Genomic DNA, 6522 nt, shown 5'->3' with positions numbered 1-6522 from the left:
CTGCCCCCCCTTCGTTTTAGCATCTCTCTCTTTACCTCCAACTGCCACGCTGTCTGGCTGTCCTTTCTCTTCCTGCCTTCCACCTTCTCTTTCCCCCCCCCCTCCTCCCACTCTCTGTCACTCCATCTTTCTCTCCCTCTTCCGCCCCTCCCACTCTGGTCCCCAGGCCCCTGCCGGATCAGCAGATGACAGGAGCTCTGACCCTTGCTTTTTGTCAGAAGATGTAACACATGTTGTGTTTACCAGCTTGCCTTGGCGGTCAGCACCCATCACTTCCGCGCCTTTTAATCCTTCTGATGAAGGAGGAACCCTCCTGGCCATCCGCCCAGAGACTTGGCTTTCCAGAGTTATGCTAAGCTGGGCAGACAGGGACTGGAGACACCCCAGGAGCGCTGGGAAGGGGAAAGCTTGTTTTCAGAGAAAATCTGGTTCCCTCTGAAACAAATTGCGTCGTACAGGAATCAGACAGGAGGTCAGGGAGAGGCGGGTTTGGGGGGGTGGGTGTGAAACGGACTCTTCGCCTCTCTTCCCGCCTCTCCACTGGCCTCCTGCTCCCTCTCCTGCGTGGCTGCTTCTCGGGGGGTCTTAGAGCACGGACGGTGCTGCGCTTAGTGCACATGTGGCGTCAAAGAGGGCTGGCGCCAGGGCAATGGGGCGATGCCACAGGATTTTAGTGCACCGGTGCGGCTGTATAACCAGGCCAGGGCATATCTGCCCTGACCCAGCCCAGTCTAGCTAAGGCCCTAGGATCAGCCGCTCTGTGCTTCGAGGTGCTGTCTCAGCTCCCGAAGGCGGTCTGTGAAGTAGTAGCCACCCTGGGTAGCTGGTCCTGAAGGCAGCATGCATGGTGGGCCAGCGGGGAGGGGGAGCACAGGAATGGGGAGTGGACAGGTTTTCCCAGATGTGTAATGGCTTCTGGAAGCCCAGAATGAAATCTGACTAGCCAGGGAGTGTGGGATAAGGGAAGGAAAGACTCCCCCCCACACACACCCTGCCTCCTTCCAGGGAAACTGGTTAACTCAGCAGCCTTCCTCCCTGCCATCCCCAGAGTTGGAAATGAATGGCGAATTGGTCACACATGCTCTTCATGCCATAGCTCAGGGCTGGATCCCTTCCAAGTACGTCACCCCCTCGCTCCCTATGCTTAAGACTTGGGGGGGGCACAGCTGGACCCTATCTAATTTCCATTCTCCCCACCGCCCCCCCACACAAACACATGCCCACTGCATTCTAACCCAACCACAGTCTCTGGCTTATGGAAACACAATGGCTGGGAAACCCTGCAGGGTGGGAAGCATCTTCTGCCACAGAGAGTGCACCACCGTTCCCACTGGTTCTCTCTCTCACACGCCCCCCAGCCCGGCTCCTGCCATGTGCTGCCATAGACGGATAAAACTATTTTTTACACTGGTGCACAACGTGTGCTAGGGACTTGGTACAGTGTTAACTGTCCCATCTGGATTAACTGCACCAGCTGAAGAACCAGTTGTTGACAACTGTCATTGGGGTGCATCAATTTCTTAGCAGACAGGGGCTCTAAGTCAGAGACCATCTTCTATTAGGCAGACCTGTTTTGATGATCCCGTCTCTGGTCACTTAAGGCAGGTTCCAATCGGTGTCCCTATCTGTTTATTACAGTGTCCTCAGCGCTTTGCAGATACGGATTTATTTATTTCCTGTCCCCCAACCAACCTCTACAAATCTCCCTGGTGGCCTGTCATAGCTCACGTCCTTGTGCGCATGATTTTTCACATCTCCGCTTTTGAATTTCATGCCCAGTTTCCCCCCAGTTTAAGTTTTCATGTGGCAAAAAGTGGGGTGTGAACACATGGCTCCCGTTCACACCTGAAAGAACTCAGGGCTGGGCATTGCACCCTCACTGGGCATGAAACATTGTACGTACAACCAAACAAAACACGTAGACATGAAAAAGGGACAAACATGAGCCCGTTAGGGATGAAAAAGTGTGGGCCCTCCTGATCAGTGGGGAAGAGATTTCTGATAGTAGATGGTTCTTTACCCTAGCAGCAAAAGGCTTAACAAGATCAAATGGTTGGAAACTGAAGCTAGACGAATTTTGACTTGAAATAAGGCACAATTTGTTAACAGTGAGAGAAATTAGCTATTGGAACAACTTGCCTACGGACGTGATGAATTCTTCATCGCTTGCGTCAAGCCTGGGCTGCCATTCTAGAGAATCTGCCCTAACACAGGCAGAAGTTATGGGCTTGAGGCAGGAGTCTCGGGCCATATGATGCAGGAAGTCAGAGGAGATGGTCAGAATGGGCCCTTCAGATCTATGGGTCATGGCTGAACGGACACTGGAGAAACATCTGACGCTGAAGAATGAGAAGCACAAATGGGGGGGGCAGAAGCAGTCCTCCTTTTTGGGGATGGTCATTCCAAAAGCATCCCCGAAACCTTGAAAGAGACCTGGGTTGGGGATGCAACCAGCCTGGCTTCCTGAAGCTCTGTAAGCTGCCTGGACGTGCGCTGGAAATGCACCAGCAAGAGACTCATTCCTCTGAGGGTTTCAGAGTAGCAGCTGGGTCAGTCTGTATCCGCAACAAGAAAAGGAAGACTTGTGGCACCTTAGAGACTCACAAATTTATTTGAGCATAAGGTATTTTCCACTGCATGCGTCTGATGAAGTGAGCTGTAGCTCATGAAAGCTTAGGCTCAAATAAATTTGTGAGTCTCTAAGGGTGCCACAAGTCCTCCTTTTCTTTCTGCATTCCTTTGAGGCTGAGCCAAAAGCCCACGGAAGTCAAGGGAAAGACTTTGGTTAACGTCACCGAGGGCCTGATTCTCCTCTCGCTGGTGCAAATCGGGAGTAAGCCCCGGGAGGCTGATGGAGTTACATCACTGTGAGTGACCAACTGGCCAGACTTTAACATGTGGCTATGTGGGGCCAGTTTTAATGGCCACACAAACTGCAGGTTAAGAACCTTAAGAGCTGCCATGTTGGTCCATCTAGCCCAGTATCCTGTCTTCTGACAGTGGCCAGAGCCAGAGCTTTAGGGTGAGCATATGGAACAGGGCAGTTGGATTGATCCATGCTTGTCTTCCCCTCCTAGCTTCTGGCAGTCAGAGGCTTAGGGTTGCCCTGAGCATGAGGTTGCATTCAAACCATGAGATCAGCTTAAAAATCCAGGCAATTTCAAAAATGGTGGGTTATTTTTATTTGCCTTTTGGATTTTGAGCTTTTAGGAGGTCTTCATTTCCAAGCTTTTTCTCCCCAACCATGAAGGCGAGGAACTTCTTTTATTTAAAGAAAAAAGGGAGGGAGATTCTCATACTCACAAGACTCCAGGAGCTGGGACTTCAAGAAAACCCTAAGTGATGCAAGAATCGTGATAACGGTCACAAGAGTTGCTTTTCCCAAAGTCAGGTGGCACTGCCTTGCAGCCACAGAAGAAATAAGGGTCCTAGATTGATTTCCATGGATGCTATGGCCCTAGATACCTTTGAAGATCTGGGCCTAAACATCTTGTTTCCGCTTGTTAACAACTCTGACTGCACTGCAAAGAAGCTGCAGGTAGTGGCATTGACTATTCAGTAGGAGGTGCTCTTCCATCTGAACCACGTCTGAACCCAATGCCCTTGCCTGGTAATGGAGCTTTTCCATTGTTCTTTTGGAGATGGTGCTTTGCAGGTGAGATCTTGGGCCTGGCCATTTGGGGTCATGCGAGATGGCACATTTTGCAAAGATTTCTTCTACTCCATGGCCCTGTCCACATTCCAAATGGGAGAGCTGCAAGATGCCTCCCGAAAATCTTCCCTTGCCGTTCCAAGCGGGGCTGGGATTCTTCTTCACTTCCTGTCCTAAACTGCTGTGGCATGTGGCTGGGCATTGTCAAACAGCTGCAGCCCTCGGCGCTTTGATGCTTAAAGTGCCTTAGGAATGCCTAAGCTAAAGGGAGAGCTATAGCCAGTTGGCAAAGCTCTTAGAGATCCTCTGGTATGAAAGGCGCTGTGTGATGACAAGATAATTTAACCTCCCCGTGGCCATCTAGGAACTCATCCTTGTCACTGTGCTGGCAGCTGTGGGGATAGAATCAGATTCTCCAGCTCCTAGAAGCCAAGATCGTGGCTGTTTCGACTGAAGGAGAATCTCCACTAGCTGCCGGCAGTAGAAGGTCCGACACAGTGAGGTGGTTCTGGCTTCATCCAGTAGAAGGCAGCTGTGATACACAGCCCTTAGCCAGCTCGTGGTGCTGGATTTTTAATAAGATGGGCTCGCTGCAGAACCAGAAAACGGGTCTCGACAAAGGCCGGGGGTGTTCATGCTGGAATCAAGCGGCAGCTTGTGCCCAGCCGAATGCCCGCTGTGAGGGGGGATTGATATAGTTGTGTGTGTGGGGCGGGGGCAAATTGAGAAATCCAGGCCCAGGGGCATTTGCGGGTCGGGGTGGGGAGGGAGGGAATGTATTACAGAGGAACAGTGAGTGCCCCGACACTGGAGTTGGTGGAGCCGAGCCAGGAAGGGTTAACCCTCTGGAATGCTGCCCCCCCCCTCGCCTCCCCAGGGCTGATCAGTGAGGCCGTTTTTGGATGGCACCAGCTGAAATATGTTAATAGCTTTTCTTCCTGTTCCTCTCCATTTACACAGCAAGCTGTCGCCCTGCCGGGTAACCAGAGCCCGCTTCCTTCCCAAAGATTAAGGAACCCTCTCTGCTCTGCTCATTCCCTTCTCTTGCTGGGACACTGACAGGAGCTAAACCCCTGCCCCTAGGGGTGGCCAGGTTAGAGGCAGGGAGTGATCATCTCAGGGCAGGGTCTTTCCAGGCCCTGTCCTGGCCCAGGGTCCCCTCTGCTGCTGCACCAGTGAGACGGGCCCAGGAAACCCCAGTCTCGCTCGCTTGGGTGAGAGGGCAGGGCCTCTGTAGAATGCACAGGGTTAATTTCAAGGGGTTTAGCCCTGAGTGCCAGGTAGTCCAGTGATTGCAGGGAGCTGAAAGCGTATGTGTATGTGGGGGAATAGTGCATTGAATACTGGGGAGACGAGGTGGGCGAGGTAATATCTTTTATTGGACCAATTTCTGTTGGGGTGAGAACCAAGCGTTCTCTTCTTCAGGGCTGGGAAAGGTCCTCTGAGGGCCACAGCTGGGACCGACCTGGCTCCAACAACACTGTCTATAGCAACTGAATATCGGGCTCGCTTTGTTTCTCCGGATACAAGTACCCGCTTGTGCGCGCATAAGGGTGCGTCTGGGCGAAATGTGCGTGTAATTTAATTGTCACGCAGAGCAAATGATACGCTAGCCAGTGACAACTGAAGAGCAGATCAACCATCAGCAAATCACACTGATCATAAAATGAGCACACAGATGTCTCAGCCTAGAGTCTCTTAGAGAGAAACAGGGCATGTTTATTACTAATAACTATGTGTTTAGCATTTCTTTCATTACCTCCCCACTATCATACAGATGTAGGCGGCTGTCCGCACTAAGGAGAGACCAGGTGGGCTGCAGGTACAGACTGTACGGTGTATTGCTTTGCAGGAGACACCATATTTCCCCTCTTGATTTGTTTTTCTCCCTGAGATGGGCCGGAATTGAAACCCCTCCCTCTGAACGTTGGAGGAGTTGCAATCAATGTTCCCTCTAATTTTTGACAGGCCGTGTGCGCAAAAAATTTCTTCTGTGCAAATTTTTGACAGGCTGCGTGTGCAAAATATTTCTTCTGTGCAAATTTTTGTGCTTCTGTGCAAATTTTTGTGCGCACAGTGTTTTGCCGTGTGCGTGGGGGTGAGGATCTGTGTGTGCGCACAGCTTAGAGGGAACAGTGGTTGTAATGTGGAGCTGGATCTGAATTTCTCAACTCTAGCCTACCTTTAGAATGAGCTAAACGGAACCCATCCGTCCACTGATGTGAATGACCCCCCAAAATCTGGGGTGACTCTCTAAGCCCTGGCTTGGGTTTTGATCCAATCTAAAGGTGAACTCTCCCTGCATTTGAGTTCCATAGCAGAAGTACAATGAAAGAGGTTCTTCTGGTGCTCCTTCCAGTGCAGACGAAATCTGCAGGCACTCGGGGATCACCCCATGAATTGTGGTCCTCGTGAGATGAGGGTGACCAACCTCAATTCCAAACCAGCCTGGTCTGGTGAATCATCTCTTCTACTGGATGCTGTCACAGTTAGAGCAGCTCAAAATTTTCTCATCAAAGCACTTTTTTTGGGGGGGAGCGGGGGGGGAGGGTGAAAAATGACTTTTTGACTAAACAAGAAAATTTCCAGTGGAATTTTTTGCTTTTGTTGAATTTGTTTGTGGGGCAGCGGGGCGGAAAGGGAGTGATCATGGGAAAAAATAAACTAATTTTCCCCCCACTTTTTTGTTCCCTTCCTCTCTCTGCATTTCTCTGTGTTGCCCATGGAAATGAAAAGAGGAGAAAAGAGGTAAAAAAATGAAAATTGAACCTTTTTCATTGCTTGTTTTTTCTGTTTTAAACAAAAACAAACAAATACAGTTTTTTGAAATGGAATGAAAACTTTTCATTTTTTCTGAGAGACAAGGTGGA

This window comes from Dermochelys coriacea, chromosome 27 (assembly GCF_009764565.3).
Source record: "Dermochelys coriacea isolate rDerCor1 chromosome 27, rDerCor1.pri.v4, whole genome shotgun sequence".
Taxonomy (NCBI): Eukaryota; Metazoa; Chordata; order Testudines; family Dermochelyidae; genus Dermochelys; species Dermochelys coriacea.
Note: the sequence above shows the minus strand (reverse complement) of the source record.